The following is a 24612-nucleotide window of genomic DNA, read 5'->3' as shown; positions in this document are numbered from 1 at the left end:
GAACTTCCTGACAGTAAGAGCTGTTTGACAGTGGAACACACTCCCTCAGAGAATGGTTTAATCTCCTTATTTGGAGATCTTTCAGCAGAGGCTGGATGGGCATCTGTCGAAGATGCTTTGATTGTGGGTTTCTGCATGGCAGGGGGTTGGACTGGATGGCCATTGTGGTTTCTTCCAACTCTATGATTCTACGATTCTATGGTTCTCTTCTGTCCTTAACTACTTGAAGAGTTTCATCTTTCATCCAGTGAGGCTCCCCCCCTTCCCTTTTGGCTGCATATAGTATATTTTGGCATTCTTCCCTGACAATGTCCCTGGCTTCAGTCCAGCATTTGTCTGGCACTTGATCAATTGGGCTTTATAATGCAAATCATAGAATTGGAAGAGACCACAAGGGCCACCCAGTCCAACCCCCTGGCATGCAGGAATATATAATCAAAGCACTCCCAACAGATGGCCGTTCAGCTTCTGCTTAAAAATCTCCAAGGAAGGAGACTCCACCACTCTCCAAAGGAGCATGTTCCACTGTTGAACAGTTCTAACCGTCAGGAAGTACTTCCTAATGTTGAGGTGGAATCTTTTTACTTGTATTTTGAACCTATTGCTCTGGGTCCTGTTCTCTGGAAGTGCAGCAGACAAATTTTCTCCATCCTCAAATATTTGACACCCCTTCAGATATTTAAACAGATTGGGTCAGTTTATCAGAAAAAAGACTATTAGATTTAGAAGCTTATAATTTATTCAAGGGATGGCACACGTATCTATGTTACAAAGATGCTAAAGGGAAAAAAGAATTTAAGGATCATTATATCAGAAAGCCCTTTTATAGAGTGTGGAACATGTATAAAATATATTTTTATAACAAATTACCTAGATGGTTTTCATCTCAGGAAGCTTTACATAGCAAGGAGAATTTAACTAAAGGGATATGGCTGAAATACAAGGACCTTTTAGTCAATATGAAAGAAGAAATATGGCTAAAATTAATACAAGAATTACAGAAAGGGGGAAAACATCTCATGGTTTGTATATATACAAATAACAGAAGACTTTAAAAAAGATATGACTCAATATGGAAAAGAGAAAGAAGAAAAAACATTGGACAAGACAATGAAGTTTATCAGACAGGCCCTGAAACAGGCCCATTGCGTTCCAAAATGGGGGCGTGCATGGGCGTGCACGGAACAGGATGGCACTAGGAACATCTTACTGCACAAGGGAATGCTGCACAGCCACTGGGTGTTCCAATTGCATCCTACATCCGTTCCAGAGGGCACGATTTCTGAGAACTGTTCCAAAGTGTTCTCAGAAATTGCACCCTCTGGAATGGATGTAGGATGCAATTGGAATGCCCGGCGGTAGCGGTGGCATTGTCTTGTGCAGCAAGATGTGTTCCTAGCCCCATCCTGCTCCGTGTGTGCCCATGCGCATTTTGGAACGCAACGGGCCCGTTTCAGGGCTCATGCGATAAACCTCAATGTCAGGGGGTGTAAAAGGGATGATATCAAAATTATATAAAGTAGTGCTAGACATAGAACTGAAAGAAGAAGTTATGAAAACTAATATGATAAATTGGATCAAGATTTTAAAAAAGTGATACCATTTGCATATTGGTAAAAAATCCTGGACTCTTACACATACATTTTCAAAATGTAATCATTTAAAAGAAAATTATCTTGAAATCTTTTAAGATAATTTACTCCTGCCAAAGTAGCAAAAATTACAAGATCAAAAGAGAACAAATGCTGGAAATGTTAAAAAAAAAAAGATAGGCATAATGTTCCACATATGGTGGAAATGCAAAATGCAAAAAAATTTTGGAGAAAAATTGCTAGAGTAATAGAAAATAAACTGGATTTCAAGTTACCATTTATCCCAGAATTATGATTACTTAATATAATAGAATACGTAAGTTCAAATTTGAATGAGGAAAAAACTAACTTATTAATCTATTTGATAACTGCGGCACGAATAGTGTACACACATCACCGGAAATGTAAGGAAGGTCCTACAATGGAGAAATGGTTTATTAAGGTTCAAGAACTTGCAACGATGGACACATTGTCAATGATGGATAAATTCAACAACACAAGAAAAATTGGGAGAAAATAGCTGAACTCTGGGGGTAAATCCTGAAATCCTGAAGATAAGACCGTTTTGTTTTGATAGTTAAAAAGTCCTGGTACCATTGTTATATGTTGATGTTTAGATTTTTGTATTCTTGTATCAATTTAGAATATAAATAAACAAAAAAAAAGATATTTAATCAGGGCTATCATATCACCTCTTAACCTTTTCTTCTCTAGGCAAAACATATCCAGTTCTCTAAGTCACTGCTCTTAGGACATGGTTTCCAGACCTTTCACCATTTTGGTCATCCTCCTCTAGACACGCTTCAGCTTGACAACATCCTTTTTGAACTGTGGTGTCCAGACCTGACTTCAATATTCCAGGTGAGGCCTGACCAAAGCAAAATAGAATGGTATTATTACTTCTCTCAATCTAGACACAATAGTTCTATTGATGCAGCCTAAAATTGCACTGGCTTTTTTAGCTGCTGCATCAAACTGCTGGCTGATGTTCAACTTGTGGTCTAGTAGAATTCCTACATTCCTTTCTCATGTACTATTGTTAAGCCAGGTGTCCCCCATCCCATATCTGTGCATTTATTTTTTTCTGCCTGAGTTCAGTAGCTTACATTTCTCTCTGTTGAAATTAATTGGCACAATTTCTATTAAAATCATTTTGAAATTTCATCCTATCCTCTGGAGTCATCTGAAAATTTCTTAAGTATGCCCTCTAGTCTATCATGCAAGTCACTGATAAAGATGTTGAATAACACGGGGTCCAGGACAGAACCCTGTGGCATCCCACCAGTCACTTCCCTCCAGAAGGAAGAGGAGCCATTGGTGAACACTCTTTGGATTCAGCTGATCAACCAATTACAAATCCACCTAACAGTAGCATTGTCTAGCCCACATTTCACTAACATGTCTGCAAGAATATCCTGAGGAATTTTGTCAAAGGCCTTACTGAAATCAAAATAAGCTACATCCACAGTATTCCATACCAAGCTGGTAAATTTATCGGTAGGTCAGTAGGCTTGACAAGTCATGTCAGCCTCACTGTCACATCATGGATTTTTGCCCCAGGGAGACTCCACACCTCCCAAGACATCTTCTTAGCCTCACAAACCGCAGCTTCTGTACCCCACAGCAAGGAGTCTCCCGTGACAGTACACAGCTCCTCAGAGGCTTAGCAGCACTTATTCCCTGTGCTGATACTAGCAAGGCCCTCTGCACTTTCCCTGATGACTGCTCCTGCTGCTTTCCCTCATCATCCTTGATAAGGGAAAAAGCATTAAATTGTTTCTTTAGTTGCATTCTCACAGAACCATCCCTGGTTTTCCTACTTCTATGTGTTACATTCCTCCAGTTGTCTAACTCCTGTGTATGGGAACTGACTTCTTCCCCAGAAACTTGTGTGTTCCCCATTCAGGACAGTCTATTCCACTCTGTCCTGGAAAACCTGTTGCTCCCTAATATGCTGAAGTGTACATACCCAGACCTCCACTTCCTGGAACTTCTCTTCCAACAGGGCTACCAACTTGCACTTGGTGCAGGTGAAGTTACCCACATCTATTGGCAAGAACACAAACGTACTGCAGCTGTTGCAAGTGACTGCAGCAGCTGCCTCACTGTCCACATTAAGTAGTGTTCAGTAGGCACTGAAACAGGACTCCAGGCTTCCCCTTCAAACTCTCCCAACTAAACACCTACATAACACACCCGTTTTCCAAGCCTGTTTGCCAAGTTCTGTCGCCAAGCTCTAGAACCTGAGCGTTCAGCTATATAGGAAATCTACTGGTTGCTAGTTTCTCCCCCAGCCAAGTCTCTGGCTCACAGTGTTGCCAACAAGCCTTGAAGAATTACCTGGATTGGTTCCCTGGAATTCCCCCAAATTACCTGGAAGGGGGTGGGACTTCCAGGATGGGATGCTGCAAAGCATTATGGGAAGGCCTAAAGGGGGGCAGGACTTCCAGGACGGGGAAAGTAGTTCTTTAATCCGGACTTCCTGATCATTTTCTGTTGGCAGCAGGTAGAGAGGATGGCCACTGTTTGGGTGAGAAGGTTGAATTCCCTGGAAATTCCCCCAGAATTTTACAAACACAGAAATTAAACGGAAAGTGATTAAATTCCCCAGTAATTAAATTTCTGGGGAATTCCCCGGAAATTGGTGACACTGCTGACTCACTTTTTATAAGCAAAAGCCACACCTCTCTGGAACCAGGTACTCAGGAAAGGACCAGGAGCTACACTCAATAGAGTGCTAATAAGCACACAAGCACACCTCCACTCAGCTCACACAAACAATCAGCCTTGACCCAACAAAGGATCACCAAATTACAACAGAACAATAGACACTACTGGTCACACAGTTAAGCTTCCATTAGGCCCCTAACAAAGCAATCAACCTTCCCCCCAACTGAACCTCATCCCTTGACCTAGCAAACTTTCCTAAAAGACTCTCTTGCACTGGGGAGGTTTAGCCTCACAGATGTCCAAGCTCATTTTATTATGTTTCTTCCTCCACACTCATGTAAAACACTCTTGTTTTTTAACCTGGTCATCAAGTTCTGTTGCCAAACTCCAGAGCTCAGAGTCTTCTAATGAAGGCAAACTCTCAAAGGAGGACATGACATCACTCCCCTCCATCTACAGAGCAGAGGAATCCTAGGTTCCTTGGATAGTGTTGGTAGAATTGACACACTGAATCTGGAGCATGTATTTCTGAAGCATTTTCCTAAGAACACTTGTCTGACCCATATCCAGTCTAATCCACCAGATATTGCAAGTGATCTTAACAATGATGAGTATCCAAGATCTCAGCCACCTCATATTCTTTCCCACCACCAACCATTATTAGGAATGGGTGAACCACTGGGGTCATGTAAAGGGTGTGTAGAAGCAACTAGAGCAGAAGGGACTAATAGAATACAGGATGAATGCACAGAAATGGAAGAAGCTGGAATGAAACGCTGATCTGGCAATGATGGGAAATAGACCTATGAAATGAGCATCCAAGTTTTGGCTTGGCCAGCACAAGGCGAGATGTTTAGTGGACAGACAGACATTGCCCCAATATTAAGTGGGCAGGTTTCCAGGTTGTCATTTATCACCTGCAAATCATTTGTAGTACTCTTTGACCCCATCAAAGAGGAGGGTATGAATTGTTTGGAGTTCCTGCAGGAACTGGTCTGTTACAGGCACTGAAGGAGGCATCAAGCCAGTAGGATGATAACCATAATTTACACAGAAAAATGGTCTATGAGGTAGAAGAGTGTTATAAGCGAGGAGATGTAATTCTGCCTCGTTATCCTGCTGGTAATTCACATAGCACTGGAGATATTGTTCCGAGATGACATTAGTATGTTATGTTTTCCCATTTGTATGCTGGATAGGTGAGCTTGACATCCAGAAAATGGAACAGGGTATGCCAGAACTGGGCTGTGAATTGGGGGTCACCACCTAAAACAAGGCTCTCAGGTAGATCAGATAATCAGAAAATTTTCTGGAGAAGCAGATCCATCTTTTAGGACAACCTTTCCAAACCTGAGAGTTTTGAGATATGTTGAAGTCCCACCTTTCCCAAAATGCTCATCCAACTGTGTCCTTAGCATGTGGTGTCCTTTAGCTCGTTTGGAGGTTCTAGCAGGGGAGTGCAGCTATCGTATACCCTTGACCAAAAATGGTACACTCCTTCTATTTGGGCTGGTCATCCCCTTCCACAGAGCATGCAGCTTCAGGAGGAATGCATATGGAGTGGTGAGAGAGGAAGGGAACACCCACCTAGCCAGCCAGATCAGCTAAATCAACCCCTACAATCAATGGGGTGACAGATGTTGCAGCCAGATCACTCTTTTAATTTGTAAAAGGCAATAAATCAATATGAGAGGAATTCACTTAAGGATGATGATAATGTATCTTCAGGTAATTATAGGTACAAGTAATAGGAAAATATTTTGTTGTTGTTTGCTTTTGCTTTCTTTATTAAGGATTTAGTAGATTCAATATAAGAGGAACTCAGCTAAGGATGATGATAAAATGTATCTTTAGATAATTGTAGGTATAGGTAATATGAAGATATTTTGTTTTTGTTTGCTTTTGTTTTCCTTATTAAGTAATTAGTAGATGGAGTTATATTTATAAGATTAAAAAAATGAGAAAGAAAAGAAGGAAAAAAGAATCTCAAACGATGTCAAAAACAGGCATTTGTTAGCAGGAAGGAAGTTGGAATGAATGGATTAAGAATTGAAGATTGGTGTAGGTGTAAGAAGGTTGAAGACAATGTGAAGAGGGTATGTGAGAGGGTGAGGAGAAGTATGATAAAGAGTAGGCATTAGAAGGTAAGGAAAGTGAAAGGTGGGTATAGGGGAGTGTGAGGAAGAGAAAGTTAAGGAGTGGGTAAGAAGACTAGAGAAGATGAAGAGGATACAATAGAGGGAAAAGAAGGAAAAGGAAGAGAGGATAAAGTAAGTGTGAAGAAAGTATGAGCGAAAGGAGAAGAGAAGAAGATGGTTGTAAAAAGGAATGAGAAATGTGGAATGGGAAAATGGGTAGGTTAAAGGAAGGGTAAAGAAAAGGAGAGAAGAAGAGGTTAGGAAAGTTAGAAGGTGTGGATGTCAGTGGAGAGGAATTAAAAGTGTTTAGTGAAGTTTAGAGGGATAAGGAAAAGACTGAGTGAAGAATAAATGAATATATGGAAAAGAGAGGAAATGAATAAGGGATAGTATAAATGAAATTAGGGAACAAAAATGAAAGAAAGGCAAGTCATGATAAGTAAAAAATTCAATATATATGTATGTATAATTGGTACTATGTGTTGTTGTATGTTATTTTTAAAAAATAGTTATATGCATTTTAATTAATACAAATTTACTTTGAAAGCATATGGTGTCCTTTGCAGAAGACATTTCTATACATGGTATGAAATTAACTGTCTTTGAGAAAATGTCTACTACCACTAATATGGTTGTACAGCCCTTTGAAGGTGGAAGGTCAGTAATGAAATCCAGGAATACTGTTTTCCATGGCCATGAAGGAGTTGGTAGGAGCTGCAGTAATCCTGCTGGCTTGCCAGATGGATCTTTGCTCTATGGTAGATTCAACAGGCCTGAACATAGTGGTCAATGTCTGCATGCACTCAGAGCCAGAAGAATTCTTGACTATCAAGTAATAGTCCAAAATTCCCTGTGGGCCAACTATTGTGGCACTGTACAGAATGTTAGCGCATATGGAGCCTGCTAAAATGTAAAGGTAATTGTGATAGTAGAGAAGTCCATCGTGAATAGTGTATGAAGATTTTCCTTTTGTGGTAATAGAGTGATTGATATCAGGCTTGCACAAAGGAACTGTGGGCTTGTCATTCTTTTAATTGCTCAAACGTGGTGGAAGGTTTTAGTGCTACAGCAAAGTTCTCTGGACCAAGGAGGATGTGCCTCAGACCTGAATGGGAACGGCTTGGCGCCAGACGATGGAATAGGGCCATTTTGAGGACACTTAGAGGTACAATAAAATGTGTTTTCTTTCAGACTTGTGCAGCCCCGAGCAGCCCCTTCCTGTGCTAATAACAGGGGGGAAATGGGTTAGATAAGGTCCTTCAACATATCTCAAAATTCTCAGATTTGGAAAGGTTGTCCTAAAGTACACCTTACCATTTGTTCAGATAAGTTTTTTCATTGAACTGTATTTCATTTTTTTAAACCTTCAACCCACATCAACATATGCAAATGCCCTGTTTATTAAAGTTTAATAAGTAGTGGTATTAACACAGAGATGGAAATAATGCAGCCCTCCAGATATTGTTGAACTGCATCTGTCATCATTCATCACCTTTGGCTACGGTGTCTAGGGCTGCTGGGAACTGTAGTCCAAGTATACCTGGAGGACCACATTATTTTCTCCCCTTTTAAAGCAGCAGGGAAAGATATTGATTCACTGTAAATACAGTATAAAGTGGCTGTATACAGTGATCAGACAATGAATCAAAGAAAGAGAATTCTTAATCAAAAATAATTTGAGTATCTCTGAGCGTCTGGACAGTGAATCACTGCATGGTCTCTGCCTCCCTGCTCTCCAGCAAAAGGCATGATCTACAAAGATCTATGGTAGAGCACCTGTTGTGCTGATTTAATAGAATGGGGCTTATTCCAAAGCAGCTTGTTTTATTTATTTTTTTAAAAAGGAGAGAATTTTTTTCCTGGGATAGGAGAGTATGAATTTACCTATTTGTATTTTTTGGCTGCAAGTTCCAACCTTATCAAACCCCTAAAAATTGTAGTTATGAAGATAGGCATGTAATGCAGAATTATCCAAGGCTCCAAGCAGAGGGATGGCTTGGAGTGGCCTCTGGCCACTCCAACCATGAGTACACCCTGAGTGGTGTGGGAACACAGCAACCAGACAATGTTGTTCCAAGGCCAGCAACTGCTGCAGTCCACAACAGACTGCCAGCAAGGAGCGCTTCTTTTGCTGCTGGTTTTGAGACACCTTAGGCAGCCACAATCCAGGGTGTGTGTCATCTGAACACCACACACACAGATAGGCCCAAAGGCGGCACTTTTGGCACATCTGTTTCGAGCTTAAGTGAGCTACCTATAGGAGAAGACCAATTTGCTGCACATATAGAGATTTTAGATTTAGCCTGAACAATTTGTGACCCACCAGATACAAGGTAGCTCATTAGCCATTTATGATGGTCCAGTCAGAGGTTTGATAAGGGAAATCATTTTGGCGTGTAAAAACAGTGAGGCTGTCAAGTGCCTGGGAGGCCACAACATACAGCTGGTAGGCTGTTTGCAGCTTGATGGGTCATCACAGTAGTGCAGGCCCAGTTTAGATTCTTCATACACTAACTTTTTGTAGGAACAGAAAAGAAAGGCAGCTAATCAGGTGGTGCATATGCAATATGCTCACAGGAATTGTCAGCAAGCTGTACACCTAGACAACTTCCTAAGAATAAGCAGTGGAAATTGCTTGAAAGGTCAGATGGGGGAGCACTAGGATTGTGGACAGGGAATAGAAAAGCAAGACCAAGGCAAAACATTCTTGTTTGCAGGTCCCCAAGTCTCCTACGTGATTGCAGTTTGATCTGTGAAATTCAGGTCACTTGCCAGGTTTGTGTTGCTACATTAAACAGCATTACAGGAGAAAGAACATTACACTATACAAGGCTTCTTTATAGAAAGCAGCAAGCCAAACCACCAACAACAAAAGTATGAGAGCCAGAAAGGAACAAAAAGATCACTGAAATATTAAAAAACAGCATTTGCTGTTAAAACATTGAAGTGAAAATGAAACTAATTTTTATAAATGAACCAAATGGGTGATGATCTTAAATATCTGTCTCTACTGAAGGTTTGCTATCTTTTGTAATGGGCTTTGCTCCATTTCCTTTAGTACTGGTTTGTTGGGGAGTGGCAATCTTCTCAGCTCTATTTGTAGCTGTACAGTTTGACAGACTAGACTAGTGATTCCCAAAGTAGGTGGTACACTCCCCTGGGGGTGTTGGAAAGATCCAGAGGGTGGTGAGGGGAAAGGGGCGCAGCAGGGGTGTGAGGAGAAAGGGGGATGATGTGAGGGCCTTCAGTTAAAGTACTTGTGCACAAGAAAGAGAAGGGGAACTATTAAAGGAGGGCAACTAAAATGGTGAAGGGTCTGGAAACCATGTCCTATGAGGAACAACTTAGGGAGCTAAGGAAGTTTAGCCTGGAGAAGAGAAGGTTAAGAGGTGATACAATAGCCCTATTTAAATATTTGAAGGGATGCCATATTGAAGAGGGAGCAAGCTTGTTTTCTGCAGCTCCAGAGACTAGGACCCAGAGCAATGGATGCAAGCTACAGGAAAAAAGATTCCACTTCAACATTAGGAGGAACTTCCTGACAGTAAGGGCTGTTTGACAGTAGAACACATTCCCTCGGTGTGTGGTGGAGTCTCCTTCCTTGGAAGTCTTTAAACAGAGGCTAGATGGCCATCTGTCAGGTATGATTTGATTGAGAGTTCCTGCATGGCAGGGGGGGGTGGACTGGATGGCTCTACGATAAATATGGGCCAGCCAAATCGCATATGAAGTCTCATGGGCTATGTCGTCTCATGAGACTTCCCTTGAGATGCGTGTGAAAATCACGTTTTAAGCTGTTGAGGGACCTGGGCCCACATTTGTGTTAAGGTGATTCAAGAGCAGCCTGAAGCCATGGCGTTTGCCTGCGAAGGCTGAGTGTTAACATCACTTCCTCTGCAATGGTGTCAGGGATAAACCATACCAGCAAGATCATCGCACTACAGTCTTATAGTACTGCTATCCCACTTTAACTGCTCTGGCTGCTTCCTGTTACATCCTGGGATCTGCAGTTTAAGGAGGGGATTTTAGAATTCTTAGCCAGAGAGCTCTTAGGCCTCACTGAACTACAAGCCTCAGAATGCAACAGGAGGCAGACAGAGCAGTTAAAGTGGAATAGCAGCACTATAAGAGGGTAGTGCGGTAATGTGGTCTGATTAAAGCATTGCACTGGCACTGAAGGGGACTCAAGCTCATAGCCCAACACATGGGAAATCCCACCAGGTGATCCTAGGTTAGTCATTTCACAGTGTAATTTGCTGCAGAGATGTTCAATTCAAATTGCTGATACTGACTTAGAAAACTGTACACTAACTGGGACCTTAGTGCCCTGCAGAATATCTCCCACCAGCTGTGTCTTAATGTAAAGGCATTTAAAGAAGCATAATAGGCCCTTGATCCTATTACAACTGGGTGGCTCTGCTCACGGGTAATGATGACCAAAAAAACAAAACAAAAAACCTACCCCTTTCTTCCAGCCCCACCATGGCTAGACCTCCACATGGGCCCTAGCCTTTGTTTGGTTATGCATTTCTGAAACACCCCTCAGGCTAAAGTTCAGAAAGTGACTATAGAAGCAAGGTTTTGTTTTAATTTGCTTGTGCTCCCCAGCTCTGCATTGCTCTCCCAAGGTAGGTCTAGTTGGGATCCACATTATTGTCCATTTAGTACCAGGTGAAGTCCTCTCCTCTCTTTTCTTTTTTGCTCTCCTGGGCATTTAGGAATTTAAAGCATCTTACTTACTTTATATCTATTACTACAGTTACTGCGGCAGTCACTGTGGCTTAATTCTGTACCTGGTGATTTGCTTTAACTTTTACATTTGTATTGTATTTTGTTGTGTTCTGTCTATTGGCTTGTATACTGTGCTGCATTTTACTTATTTGTTGTGAGATTATTTTTTACTACATTGGTACTATTTTTTAATTGGTTGTGCAAGACATTATTTGTTTATCCCATATTTAATAAATGCACCAGTAAATCCATTCACAACCATAGTTTAGAACAATAAAAATGGGGCAGGTCTTCTACCACACACCAGTACCACAAATAGAGAAGAATTTGTCAATGTTAGATTTTTTTTTCTGGCAACAGAACTTGAATTACTTTTGGTAGCACTGACTAAACTATTTGGTTCATACAAATGACTCTAACTGATACAACTTGAACTAACTAAATGAGTCTTGCAAGTATGGGCAGTATGGATAAAATATGAATAAATCTATTTCAAATAAATAAATGTGCAACTTATTTGAACAAAATCTCTGTTTGACTCAAAAGATTTTCAGAGATTTGAGCAAGCCTTTGTTATATATTAATGACTAGGCATGTCTGCTTCTCCCTCCACATTCATGGACATGATATTCATGGTTTTGGTTATTCGTGAAGTCAAGGCCTCTGTGCATGCACACTCCTGCTCATCTCTTTTCCTTTTCTCCGGGGGGGGGGGGGGCCCAGGAGGGAGAAGCTGGGAAGGTATACAGGGCAACTCCGCCCCTTTCCTGGTCGGATTGCTGCCTTGCTGAGGCACCGATCTGCCCAGGAAAGGGAATGGAGGATGGATCAATCCCTCCAACCCCCTTTTCCAGGCAGATGGTTGGCTGCCCTGCTCAGGCACTGATCCTCCTATAAATGGGCTGGGAGATGGGATGGATCTATCCCTCCAAACCCCTTTCCCAGGCAGATGGCTGCCTGCCTTGCCCATTTCCCTCCCAGCCCTTTTCTCAGGGAGATGAGTGTCTGGGCAAAGCAGGCAAACATCTGCCTGGGAAAGGGGAGGAGAGCCAGTTAAAGGGACAGAAGGGCAGGGGAAGAAGAGGAGCACACGTGACTGCTCCTCTTTCCCCACCTACCCTTCCCTTTAACTCGCTTTTGTGGGGGGGGGGGGGGGGGGAGTTATTCACGATTTTTGACAGTCACAGGGGTCTTGCGCCCTTAACCCCGGCGAATTTGGAGGGCCGAATATATATAGTTTACAACTTGAAAAGAAACAAGAAAGCTATCTCTAAGCTTTAAGGCCACCAATCATATTAAACAAGAATATCTGTGATTTCCTCTGATTCTGAATGGATCTTCAGAGATCTCCCATAGGCTCTCACACAAGTGTGTGTGAGCAGGCACACGTAGACACAATGAAATGGAGATGTATCATGAGAGACTTAGGCCACAACTCCTGCCTATTCAGTTAACCATGAGAGTTTAATCAGTATTTTCCCTCATGATATAAAAACACAAACACAAAAATGCAAAGCATAATACCTCTCTCCCAGAAATGATTTCAAACAACAATAGGTTTAAATAGAGATTCCTGTCCAGCAGTGCTCTCTTCGTGTCAACTTATAAAGCAGCGTTTGAAAATGTCATAATGTGGATCTATCAACCTCTCACACTAGGCAAGAGAAGCTGATGCCAAGCAGAGACACTCCACAAAAGATCAATTAAGATTATCAATAAATTTAGCTGCTTTGAACTGTCCATTAAGGGTGGACCCATTGAGTGGGTTTTGATCTGTCTTTTCCTTCTTTGTATTCTATTATTTCAGATTTTCATTTTTAAAAATTTCACCTTTCTATGCAAATCTTACTTTTCTAATGTTAATTTTTGTTACAGTTGACCCTTGTAGAATTAAATGAGTAAAGTACTTTGTGCCAAATATGTTTCAGACAAAATATATGCCCAGTTGTAATGTTTTACAGTGTGCCAGACCCCCCCCCCACGTAAAAAAATGCGTATGCTCGAGCCCCATTGAAAATAATGGGGGTGTTGAAATGACAGAGCATGTTCTTCTGTACTGTCAATTTTATGAAGATATTCGCCATCAGCTGATCACGCCTCTCCTAAATAAATACCCTGGTCATACTGACACTTTCTATTTACGTTATCTCTTGGATAACCGAAAACCAAATGTTCTTCACAAGGTGGCAAAATTTTGCTATATTGTACGTAAATTATGCCCCCAACTGGTTGCTGACGAAAGCTGAAATGTTTACAACTGATCTAAAATTGTATCTGAAATTGTATAGACATTTTTTAAAATAACTGTACTGTGTAATGGTTATATTGTCAATTTTTGTATTGGTCAATGACCGAATAAAATTTTTTACTTTTACTTAAAATAATAATAATAATAATAATAATAGGGCTCATGCATGGTGCAGCGGCACATGTGCGCCACAGGCGCATGGCCCCTTTAGTCTTAATGGAATGCGCTGCCCCTTGTGCCCCACCGCTCCCGCAGGCGCGTCCGCTATGACACGGACGCACTGTATTAGCCAAAGACCATGTTCATGTATATTAAACATCTCAGAACTATAATTATGGTCGGCTTTCCATATCTACAGATTTTTTATCCATGGATTCAAGCATCCATGGATCGAAAATATTACAAAAAATATAAATTCCAAAAAGCAAACCTTGATTTTGTCCTTTTATATAAAGGTCAGGAAAAGAGCATGATGGGGGCAAGAGCCCCAGTTGTTCAGTTGAGAGAGGTGCAGTGATGGATGCCTTGAAAGTGATATGTTCCCATTTTATTTTTAATAGCATGATGGCTGCAAGAACCAGGCTTTTGTGGAAGAAAAATCTCTCTTGGATCCAAGGTAACATTCTGAGCAAGTTTCTTCTCTGATGATTTCTGTCTTCCTACAATCCTTTTCCAGACACTGCTATTGACTGAGATGATAATTTTGTGAAAATTAACAATGTTTAACAATGTTTCAAATTAACAAAGTAATAACATTTGCTAATAACATTTCACTATGATTTCTTCTCCTTGATCCATTTGCCCAGGTTCCTGTCACCAGTGGGGTTTGGGGAGGATGGCAGGATTTTGCTTAATTCTGTGTGACTTAATATAGGAAAATAGCACAAAAATATTGACTTAAATCTAATTGTGAGTTCAACTAATGTAATTTACATAAATGGTGACTTACTGAGGTGAGTTACAAACAGCCCTGAAGGGGCCGTTTCCCCGCCGCCTCCATTCGCTGCATAGGGAAGCCCCAGCGGCCAGACTGCGGGGCTTCCCTGTGCAGTGAAAAAGGAGCACCAAAATGGCGCTCCTTTTCGAAACGCAGAAGTGGCACCGCGAGGGGCAGAGAATGCCCTCGTGGCGTCACTTCTGCTGCGACACATCTGGACGCACAGCGTCCAAGACGTCAAAATGGTGGCGCCCATGTGGATGGGTGCCGCCATTTACGACGCGCTCCGCGCGTACTGGAAGAAAGGGCCGTGAGGAAGGTAAGAACCTTCCTAACCCTAATACGGCCCTTCCTAACCCTAGTACGCGCAGATTGCGTACTTAATGGCGGTTTGTAACCCACCTGAGTTCCCACTGATTCAGTAGATCTGTTCCATTTGGAATTAGTTATTCAATTTAGGGCATTATAAATAACACATTTTAAATATAATCCCTAATAACAATTAGTTGACAGACAGGAGAGTTTGTTTATAACAGTTGTGATGGCTCACCTTTAGCATTTATTCTCTAAGGAGGTTCATTTAGAACCAACACTATTATCTTTTTGGCCAAGGCAAAGATCTTTTTCTTCTCATGGCCCTTTAAAACTTTTTGAGTTGCAGGCATTAAACTCTGTGGGCTTTACGTCTGAGTAGACATGTTGTGGTTATTTTATGATGCTGTACTTTAAATATTATTTAATATTTGGACTGAATGGTCTTTCCATCTCCATGATTCTATGATTTTAATATTTGTAAACTGACTGGGGAACTTCACAATTGAAAATATGGTATATACTTTCCAGGGGCAGGGGAGGGAAGGGAAGACAGTTATACAAAAAGCATGAACTGATGTAAATGATCAGTTCTTTTGGCCCAAACAAACATGTTAAAAGTCACAGTTGGACTTCTTTGGTTGGCCTGAGTAGATTTTAGAATACCACAACAAGTAGCTTTATCCACACTATTTATAACCATTGTCACTTGATGACTAAGCTCAGTGAACTGCAAGGAGACATAGGTACTCCTGTGGAAAATTTATGTAATATGAATAAGGGACGAGATTACCATCTTTCTCTCTAAATTACTAACCAGCCCAAATGTACTTTCTAGATCCACTTCCCCTTGTGATGCCAAAGACACAAATAATTTTACCAAGCATTTGATTTTTAAAAGTGCTGATACTGGACATGAAATGATTACCAAAGTTACAAGAACATGTTGGCAGTTGTTTCTCGAAAGCTGCTCTGTATCTAAGAGGCAGCATATGTGCTGTGCAAAGCAGCAGCTGCCTTGGCAAGGAAAGACTTTAATTGAATATTTGAGGAAATAAACACACGGAACCTGTGTAACTTGATGTCAAATAAGTTATTGTTGCCCACAGCTCTTTATATTTTCTACTCCCCCCTTTAAAGGGAGGGGACCTTCTTATGTAAATGTTACATTATTAGAGAAAAGAAATGATGAATGAATAATATTCCATTAATTTAAAACGCCAAACTGCTTCCCATGTTCTGTTAAGGGCATTCCATGATCACTTAACCTCCTCTTCTGGGAAGTTTAATCTGCAAAGGGCTACAACCTTAACAGACACATTATTGAAGTGATATACATTGGCATAATAACTTACACTATGGCAATTTCAGCTTAACAGCAGCCTTGGAACTATATGGCTGTCAGTATCCGACTAGTTGGCTAGTGTTTATGTGACTAGACCAATGGAATCTATGAAGCAGACACTGTCATATAACTGAAGATACCATTCCACATTACGAGTACTGCAACTGTGATTAGTACCATAAAATATTAAAACATTAAATGTTATACAGTATTATTTTACTGTCACCTACATTCCTTCCCTGTATTTGAGTCTATCTTGCTGTTTCTATCTCTCTCTAGAAAAAATAATTTAGATTGCCTCCATAATCCTATTCACTGCTGAAAGGGGAGAGGTGATGGAATAGAACTTGATGGGAGAAAATGTTGGGTTGTAGTGGTGGAAACAAAAGAGATTTCAGAAGTATAGCATAGACACCTCTCAAGACTGAGCCTGGAGATCCACCTTCACTCCCCCCTTGCACTTTGTGCATTAGGTAGAGGCTCAGCCAGAACCTGCAGAGGCCAGTTAAATGCAATTAGATGCATGGTTCCTTAAGCTAGCAATTAGAATGTACTATGCAGCTAGTAAGCCAGCATGGTGTAGTGGTCTGAGTATTGGACTATGGACATGAGGGTTACAAAGTAGAATTCCAACAGGATTAATAAATCTTTGGCCAGTATTTGTTACACGATGTTGTGTTTGTCCTGATGCTGCTTTGTATATTCCATCCATTCCTGGAATGCTCCTTTTCATTGACATAAAACCTGCCAATGCCTCCCAAATGTGCTGCTTTTCCACTATAGATTTCCATCATGCGATAAATGCCTCCTCCTGCTATTCCACCTCTCAGATAGTTATGTGGTATGAGTGGGCAAGATTCTGCTCTTTTCCCTCTCTCCTGCCTTCCCCTCACAATTCCCAAGTAGGCTGGATTCCTTTCCTTTTCTATTTCTTTTCTTTTTAAAAATTACATTGCATTGCCATAATTGTGCAATTGTGGTAGAAATAAAAATAATAAAACCCCAAAGACATGCTGGTAGGGTATAGGGCAGAAAGTTGTGGTTGTGGAGGCCATGCAGAAGAGAGAGCATCAGACTACAGATTGCCAAAGAAGCACCTTAGCACTATGGCAGAGAAGTATGATAATGGACGTTTTCCAAACTAATATGTTTCCATTTCTTTAAACTAACATGATGGCAATGAAACAGCAGGTTGACGTCCACAGACACTGAAGACCAGAGTTTAATTCCCTACTTGGCATGGAAACCTACTGGGAGATCTTGTGCAAGTTACACTTTCTTAGCCTCAGAAGAAGGCAAAGGCAACCCCCTTTCTGAACAAATTATGCCCAAAACAAAACAAAACAAACAAAAAACAGTGACATTTTCACCATAAGCTGAAAATGACTTGAAGGTGAACAACAGCAGATGTGGCTATTACGTCTTTTTCTCCTTAACATATTTGTTGTGTTATGAAAAAGTCTGCAGTGGTGAAAAAGAAGGTAGGATTGTAAGTGCTGGCTGATGGCAGCATGCAATGAATGGGACAAAATGATGGTGGGATGAAAGCTTCATCAGATACAACTCCAATTATTGCCAGATTCACTTCTTCCTTCTTCCTATGCAGAGAAGGGGAAGAAGGAGCAGCTGGTGCCTTCAAATCATGGAATGGAATCCCCACTGTCTCATTTCACTCTTCATAAGATGGATGTGGAACCTCAATGGGCCAGAAGTTTCTTTGTGTCTCTGAGAGCAATTGATTTCTCTTCCTATGTACTTTGTTTACAAGTTTTTAAAAATGGTTAAATAAATAGGAAAAAAAGAAGGCCATTATAAGAATTAAAAACATTTCCTTGGTGTTACTCAGAGACAACACAGACAGTGGGGAAAGTGTCACATATCTCTCTCCAAAAAATGCCCTTAGAAAATGTCCACAGAGGTTGATTGAGATAAGAGATATTTTACTTTCTAGTTTAAGATATTTGTTGACAAACAATTAAATGCCATAAATACGAACACACTGATTCAATTCACTGGTATTATTAATAGAACAAACCAACCAAGCTACTAAACCCGACCTCTTCCTCCTTTCCCAGGGTCCTTAATTAAACCAGATTGCTTATGTCATTTAAGTTACTAAATAACACATGTTCCTAGTGAGCATGTGCCACAGCAAGCCTTGTCGCCAAACATAAGTTAAAGTAGGGTGGGGAATTGCATTTTAATTTTTTAAAAACTATAAACATTTTATATGAGTACTAGCACAACTGAAAGAAGTTACTAAAAGATGCAAAATGAAGGGAAAAATCAGCTAATGAAGTCCAACCCATGAAAAATGTATGCATACAAAATTGACAAAAACATGTCATAGTTGCTGGAGCCATGGGTCAAATTAACTGCAATCAAAACATGCCATTTATCCTTTATATCTTAAAATCAGCATAGACCATCCTGAAATCTTTTCATAGAATCATAGACCTCAGGGGCCTTCACATCCAACCCTCTGTAATGCAGGAATACACAATCAAAGCACCCCAGACACATGTCAGTCCAGCCTCTTGAAAAGCCTCCAAAGAAGGAGAGTCCATCACATTCTGATGCAGCGTATTCCACAAACAGCTCTTAGTGTCAGGAAATTCTTTGTAACGCTGAGGTGGAATCTCCTTTCCTGTAGCTTAAATTCATTGCTATGGGTCCTATTCCCTGGAGCTGCAGAAGAGAAAATTGCTCTATCTTTAGTATGGCATCTTTTCAAATATTTAAACAGGGCTATAATTTCACTTCGTACCCTTCTCTTCTCCATCCTAAACATACCCAGCTCCCTAAGACTCTCCTCATAGGGCAGGGTTTCCAGACCATTCACCATTTTGGTTGCCCTCCTTTGGACATGCTCCAGCTTGTCAACATCCTTTTTGAGTTGTGGTGCCCAGAACTGGACATAGTATTCCAGGTGAGGCCTGACCAAAGCAGAATAGAGTGGTTCTATTACTTCCCTTGATCCAAACACTATACTTCTACTGATGCAGTCTAGAATCAAATTGGCTTTTTAAGCTGATGCATCACACTGTTGATTGATGTTTAACTTGTGGTCTACTAAGACTCCGGATTACTTTCACATGTACTGTTGTAAAGACAGATCTCTCCCATCCACCTAACAGTCATATTGTCTACTCATATCTTACTAGCTTGTTTGCAAGAATTGCCTTTTACTAGTCTTTGGAAGCTGTAAAGGAAAAACACTTCCCACACATTACTTTACCAAAGAATTCAGGAGACCCAATTGATACCAACTCTCTCGCTGAAGCTATCTCAGACTATGCAGATAAAACATTTCAACACATAAAAACATCACACATTTTGCTATCTATATAACTATTCATCTAACTTACCTGTTCATTTCCCACATAACAGTTTCTATATTTTCCTCAAAATGTCACAATCCAGTTTTACATACTACAGTATACCAACTAGTAAGAATAATGTATCACATTATTATAAATCAGTAGCTATGTATAAGACATACATATGTCATACGTATATCCAGGCATACATATGTCAGTCAACCTAGCAACAGTTCTATACACAGCATCAAAGTATTAGGGTTGGATCAAATGCCAATCAGTCAGCACATATATCATGCTACATACCTCTCAGTTAACACACTTGAGGTAAACCCTCCATCTTTCTCTATCCCACAGCATGTTTATATATAACAAGCCACCAAGTCATACCTTCCAGTTGAAACCATGCACACACATCACAGTTGTATCAAACACATGATACAAAACAGGATTCCCCCAGCACAATATCATGGCAGGATCAGCCCAAACTTGACAATATGTATCAGCCACAAAGCATCTAAACAACTAAAATGGCTACAAATGTTACTGTTAGACTATGAGACAGAAGGCCCAACCCCAACAAAGATATATGAAGACCACTAAGGATGTATAAAGATTTCTCAGGCAGAGAAGATCAGTACTCAATTTAAACGTGTTGAAACAAGGTATAATTTCATAAAAGATGCACAGGAACAAAGACTTATCAAGCTAAAATACTGTCCAACAGAAAACATGATTGCAGACTCTTTATCAAGCCATTGCCCAGAAACCATTATGAAGCTAGAGAAGAGAAGATGAATCTTGTGGACTTGTGCATGCATAATTGAGCAGTGGTGTTGGATATGCAATACTGCTTGGCACTGAAGAGTCAAGAATGCCTCAGAGCAGGCAGTAGTAATAAAGTTAGATAGGATGTGTCACCTAAAGTGTTCTCCCTCCTTGTCTACCTATTCTGACTCCTCTGTGATGTAAACTGATATTCATTGGGGTCTGTCTCCACCTCTTCTCTTCCTGACAGTCCTCTCTCATCACTTCTGAAGAATGAAGGTAGGTTAGATTAGCAATCTGAGTAACTTCCCTATCTTAAAATGGAGTTCCTATAATAAAGCTTTTGTTTCTCCAAACCATTTGTCTCTTTACTCCTTAATCAGGCTTTCTAACCACTATGTGTACTCTCTATCAAGTATAATGTCTAGATCAAGAGAAGTAATAGTATCACTGTATTCTGCTTTGGTCAGACCTCAACTGTAGTGGCCTCACTAGGGGGGTGTAGCCTGTACTGGGTGACACCCCAGAAGTGGGGTGACACCTGGTTGTGCCCTTCTCCTGCTGTGGTGTGAGGAGGAGTGAGTGCACTTCTCTTGACTTTGCTGCAATAGTAGTAGCCTTCTGACCTTGCTGCCATGGTGCTACTCTGCTCATGATGAGAATGCCCCTACAGCAGCAAAGGAGAAGGCTGAGCACTGCCCTCCTAAACTTGCTGCTGTTGCACTTCTCTACTCATGAGGAGAATGATGCCTCAGTAACGAAGGAGAAGGCTGAGTGCACCCTTTTGGCCACAACCCCAGGAAGTGCCACTGCTCCCCAATAGCACCAGTCTTGCCCCTGGAAGCCCTGCCCCTTCAGCGAGTGACACCAGGGGCAGGGATGCCACTGCTAACCTAAAATATTCTTTCCAGTTCTGGGTATCACATTTCAAGAAGGATATTGACAAAATAGAACATGTCCAGAGGAGGGCAACAAAAATGGAAAAAGATTTGGAAAATTATGCCCTAAAGTGGTATGTTTAGCCTGGTGAAGAAAAGGTTAAGAGGTGACATGATAGCCATTTTTAAATATTTGAAAGGTTTAAATATTTAAAAAGATTTGAAGATGGAGCAAGCTTGTTTTCTGATGCTCCAGAGACTGGGATAGATAACAATGGATTCAAACTACAGGAAAAGAGATTCCATCTAAACTTTAGGAAGAACTTTCTCATTAAGAATTATTATCATTAAGAACCCTTATATCCAGAGACGTTATCCAGTGCTCAGACCATTACATCACACATAGGCACGTTCCAGATGCACCAGTCCTTTCCGGATGCCCTAACCCTAGTACGTGCCGAGCACGTACAAAATGGATGCACCCATTCTACATTCTGAATGGCACGCCTTGCGTTGTTATTACCACACCACAAAAAGAACCCACTTTTTGCGGGTTCTTTTTGCTGCGCCAAGGAATTGTGCGGTTTGTCCACTGAGATTCCCTGGTGCAGCAAACACTGGCGCTGGCAGACCGCCCTTTTGGGCGGTCTGTAAAGCGCCTAACTCTCATGTTGCAGCCTAGTTTTAACCAAACAATTTATTATTAATCAAAAGAAAGAACAACACTATAGTTCACTGCAGAAAACTCAGTCTTCACAGCATCCAAAGTTTACCTAGCGTCCTGAAATGAGCAGAAATGAGGAAGGAGTGACGTTTGCTATTTTTCCTCCAGAGCTTTTTTTTTAAAATGATTTCTTTCCATTGCTTGCATCTAGACAAATTCTGGGGCTGTTCTAAATGTTTTTGTCTATTGAGAGCCCAACAAGGGACTGAGAAGATTTTGAATCCTGTATATGATAAGTCTCTGCTGACCCACCCAAGCCATTTGCTGAACATCTCCTTTCCAACCTCTCCACATATGGGAGGTCCATCAGTAGAGATGTATAGACAGTCACTTTGTGGCTCCCTGTACCAGCAAAAGTTGATCTGAGGTTGGTTAATGTTGCAACTGGTGGAACTTTAAAATGATTCACAATTTAATAAATGTAAGCTACCAGAGTCAGTATGACGTAGTGGTTTGAGTGTTGGTCTAGAACTCCAGGGGAACATGGTTAGAAGCATTAGTCCCTGCTTAGCCATGGAAATCCCCTTGGTGACTTTGGGCATGTAACACTTGAGCAGCCTAAGAGGAAGGTAGTGGTAGACTTTCTCTGAATAAATCTTGCCAAGATAACAACAATAGAGTTGACGCGAAGGCACTGACAGTCACAAATGTCTGAAGGATGGACAACATTAATATTGTGTGCATCCTCTGTTGCAAGAATACACCATAGTCAAGTTGCAATATAAATCAGTGTGCCTTTAATTTTAATTCCTTCAGTGAAATTTTGTTCTCACTGATTTCACTGGTTGTACAAATAAAGCATGACTTTCAAGCAATTTGGTGTGGGAGAATAGCCTTCCTTGCCCCTAATATTCCTCGGACTGGTAACGTATTTGTGCCCATTAGCTACAACTTGTTCCTTCTTTCCTCAAAACTCTTTGCAAAGTGGTAGCTGATTGCTCATGGATGGGAAGTGGTCTGGGTATTACCACTTGGAATAGAACTGAGATATATCAATTAAACTAGTTACAGTTTGTTTTGTGGAGCAAAAGGCTGCAGAGGTCCTCAATGATGGGGCTGAATATACTATACTTTAGCCTTCTGGAAAGGGAAGGACATTGCTTAAGACATGTTCCCTGTGCCTATTTCCTATTACAAACACAAAACATGGTTTTCAAGACTTCAGTCTATTGCAACTTTAAAGGAGCAGATTTTTCCTTAGCAATTATAAAACCTGAATCATGGGATTTATAACAGGAAAATATCACAAACCCGAAAGGCTCTTGCTCCCACATCACTAAAGCAGATCTGTGGATTTTTCTTGAATTTTATGGTCAGCAAAGCATAGAATTAGAGAGGTCTCTTACTATTGATTTTATAGTCAGTTTTTGTCATCTTGCTCCTTGAGGAGATCAATGTTAAAGATGACTGTGGTGAATCCCCAAGGATCACATTATCTACTCTGTTGGTTGGTGGTTCTGGAAATGCTGCAGATTCAAATTTATATGAAATCTATTGTTTAGTCAAGCATGCATTTTTATTGTGATTTGTTTGTAGGTTGCTATTTCAGTACTGAGGGGCAACTCAAAAAGTTTTGAGGTGAGTGGATAAGGGTGGAGCAGTTTGGAGGCAGACATCATGGGTTATTTAAACAAACTGACAGGGCAATATTGTATAAATTTAGCAATTCTCAAATGCCTTTCAATACTTATTGTGAAGGAATCTAGTTGACAATTCTATTTATGATATTTTAATAAGGTCAGTGAGACTAAATTTGCTGAAATGGAAATACACATCAGTACTATAATTAGGATGGTGCAATATTTATTTATTATTAATTTAGTTCTTGAAATATTTATATCCCACCTTTTAGTCCCTTAGGAAGTAGTTTACACCATCAATTAAAACAAACCAAAAATCACGACAGAATAACAATCAAACATTACCTGAGCAGGGAACAAAATGACCACCAAAGCATGGCATCTGTCGTTCCCTCTGTCTGTTAACATGTATGGAATTTTCATGTCAGTATAAAATAATCAAATGTATTTTCAAAATGATAGGTGAAACATCATATATTGTCTCTCTAATGGGCATAGTGTGGGCATAGTCAGGATGAGTGTTTCAAAAGAGTAATGCATACCCATCAATAGAAGATTGTAAGTCAGGGAGCTGGGATAACTCTAAAGTGCACCTGGGGGAGGAGCAGAAGTGCCATCTCATTGGCTGGTGGTGGGGCTAAGCATGCTGGGCATTAGTGGGGAGGCCGGGAGGGGTGGGATTTGTGGGCCTCCTGTCCCTGATTGCCCATTGGGCCTATTTCAGGCCACATGGCGCAGGAAGTCGGTGCCATTTCTTGGGGGAAGCAGAGGCTGGGCAGCAGCAGCGGGAGGGACAGTGGGAAGTGATGCAGCGATTGACACAGGCCAGTTTGGCTCCACTATTTCCGGTAGCAAAAGAGTGACAACACCAGTCAAACCCCTTGCCACATGGTTCTGGCTGCTGCACTTGGCCTTGAGTCTAGATAAATCCTTGCCACTCAGCTCCAGCTGCTGTACTCAGGATCCTGCTATTCTACGGCCATGCCGCCCAAAGGTGCAAAACAGCAGTTTGCATCTGCAACTAGGGGCCAGGCTGGGCAGCCCAGGAAGTCCTGGCAGCTCTGGCACCCAGGACAAAGCACCAGTGACCCTTGCCCCCCCCGCAGCCATCCCCCCCACCCCTGTGTCAGAATCCACCTTCAGTTAGGTGTTCAGGATGTCTTCTGCCAGATAGATAGATGGGTAGACAGACAGACAGACAGACAGACAGACAGACAGACAGATAGATAGATAGATAGATAGATAGATAGATAGATCTATCAGGGTGCCTTCTGCCAGATAGATAGATGGGTAGATAGATAAATAGATAGATAGATAGATAGATAGATAGATAGATAGATAGATAGATAGATAGATAGATGGATAGATA

General features: G+C 41.0%; 2 long non-coding RNA genes across 2 annotated transcripts in view; one reads left to right on the top strand and one right to left on the bottom strand.

Moving 5' to 3' along the window:
- Window positions 1-24612, bottom strand: part of LOC121935694 — a 225720-nt gene that overhangs the window by 33404 nt on the left and 167704 nt on the right. The gene's annotated exons all lie outside the window — the stretch shown is intronic.
- The window catches only part of LOC121935695, a 15414-nt gene continuing 4753 nt past the window's right edge, over window positions 13952-24612 (top strand). The window contains exon 1 of the long non-coding RNA XR_006104838.1: window positions 13952-13995. This is a non-coding gene — a long non-coding RNA (uncharacterized LOC121935695). The remainder of the gene's footprint in view (window positions 13996-24612) is intronic.

This window comes from Sceloporus undulatus, chromosome 6, assembly GCF_019175285.1.
Source record: "Sceloporus undulatus isolate JIND9_A2432 ecotype Alabama chromosome 6, SceUnd_v1.1, whole genome shotgun sequence".
NCBI classification, from domain to species: domain Eukaryota; kingdom Metazoa; phylum Chordata; class Lepidosauria; order Squamata; family Phrynosomatidae; genus Sceloporus; species Sceloporus undulatus.
Note: the sequence above shows the minus strand (reverse complement) of the source record. Positions and strands in the feature narration are given on the sequence as shown.